Source organism: Sceloporus undulatus, chromosome 7 (genome assembly GCF_019175285.1).
Source record: "Sceloporus undulatus isolate JIND9_A2432 ecotype Alabama chromosome 7, SceUnd_v1.1, whole genome shotgun sequence".
Lineage (NCBI taxonomy): Eukaryota > Metazoa > Chordata > Lepidosauria > Squamata > Phrynosomatidae > Sceloporus > Sceloporus undulatus.
The window spans coordinates 29,928,596-29,930,780 of NC_056528.1; positions in this window are offsets into that span (position 1 = coordinate 29,928,596).

Genomic DNA, 2,185 nt, shown 5'->3' on the forward strand with positions numbered 1-2,185 from the left:
TTCAGTTGCCCCTGTGCCATCTTCCTTTCCAAGGTGGAAAATGGAGCTCTCAAGTTCCTCTCCACATTTATGCGTTGACCAGACGTTTCTGATTGAGGAAGTAAAGGTTGAGCCCCTTCCCTGTTGTTATTTAGGAGCAACGTTGTTGTTTGAAAGGCTTAGCCACTCTATCTATTATATATCCCACAATGTCAGATAAAGTAATGTCCATTAATGGTCCTGTTTGCTCATGACTTTACCTGAGCCAGAAAGAGCTCTGTTCACATTTCTGTGTTTCATATGTTTCTACACCAAAGTTAAAGCATAGAAAGGAATGAGGCCTGTAATTAAATAAGAAAAATGCGTATCATGCTCATGTACTGTTATTTTTTAATAATAATAATAATAATATTTATCCCACTTCTCCAAAACGATCAAAGCGGCTAACACTAAAAACATCCATGAAATACAATAAGCATGCAATAAATGTCTCATTGGCCATTGTATCCCAAACCTTCCCACCCACAAAAAAGCCTTTTCTTAAAATCACTCGATTCCATATAGCTATATATAGATATAGATATATATAGAGAGAGCTAGCATTGCTTTTGCAGTATTTCCTGCTAATTTCTAAAAATCACCATATTCCCCATTATATACATACACTATATATATATATATATATATATATATATATACAGTATATATATATGGAATCTATTATAATAAATGGGTCTAAAATACAGTAAGTAGCTGGTAAATTGATGTCAGTGTTTGCATAGGAAGCCTGTTTATTTTACACGCCGTTCTAGTTTGCACCCTTCAGTTATGCTTTTCTATAGATGCTCATTGCATTGCTTTTGCAGCATTTCCTGCTAATTTCTAAAAAACGCCATATTCGATATGATTCTATTGACTACAAGAAATGGGCCTGAAATACCGTAAACAGCTGGTAAATGTATGTCGGTGTGCGTATGCACAGGAAGCATGTTTATCACTTTATTTTACGTGCTCTTCTAGAATGCGCCTTTCAGTTTTCTATGGTTAAATTAACATTTTGGATTATGGCCCTTCTTCATGAGGCCAGAAACACTGAATGTGTGTGTTTGTGCGTACATAAATAATCAGTCATATTGTTAGTTAAATACAACTAAATAATCAGTTGAATTTAACTAAATCATTAGTTAAATTAACATTGTGGAATTTGTCCCTTCTTCATGGGGCCAGAAATACTGAGTCACTGACAGGATTTTAGGCCTAGTGCTGCCTCTGAGGGAAACTGACAGGAAAGAAGGGAAGAAGATCAAGGCGGGCGACGGCAAAAATCCCGCCTAAACTTCGCTCCGCCCCTTTCCCGTTTTTCTCTCAGGAATCAGCCATTAAGCGGCCATTGAGAGAAAGGAGGGGGGAAACTACACCTCCCAGTGTCCCTTGCGGCAAGATGGCCCGGACCGAGGCGCCACCTCCCCGCCCCCTTGAGCGTGACGTCACAAACGAGGCGGGAGCTTACTTTGAGCGGCAGCAGGCTGGACCAATGGTCTTCCTCGAGACCTCCTGCGACGACAGTTGAAGCGGGGCGCGTGACGTCATCGGCGGGCGCCCAAGAGGGAAGATGTCGAGCCTCCTGAGCGCGACTCTGAACGGCCTCGACAGCGACTCGCACTGCAAAATCAGCGAATACAGGGACCAGCACTTCAGGGTAGGCGCTCTGCACATGCCCAGAGGCACTCTCGCTCCCCAGGATCTGAAAAAGAGGAGGAGGAGGAGGAGCCCTCTGCACATGGGCAGAAGCCCGCCTGGAAGGAGGAAAACCTCCGTTTGCTTTATGAAAGGGATCAATTAATATGATTATGTTGTTTCCATTTGTGGCTCAAGGCTATGGAATTCTGGGAGTTGGAGTTTGTTGTGGGCTCCGCTCTGGGCCCCACAACAAACTCCAACTCCCAGAATTCCATAGCAAAAGAGCCAGACAAAGAGTTAAAGCGGTGCCAAACCGGGTCATGTGTACAATGTACATCCAGCCCAAGAAGGCTCAATGTCTCACAAAACTACAGCTCCCAGAATTCCATAGCACCTCTGTTACCGAAGGTCCGAAACCCCCTGCAGAAATAATCCGCTCTGTCTCCTTGTTCCAGGGGAACCTCTACCTGCAAGAAAAGGCCCTGAAGGCCTCCTGCACGCTTTACGTGGGCAACCTGTCCTTCTA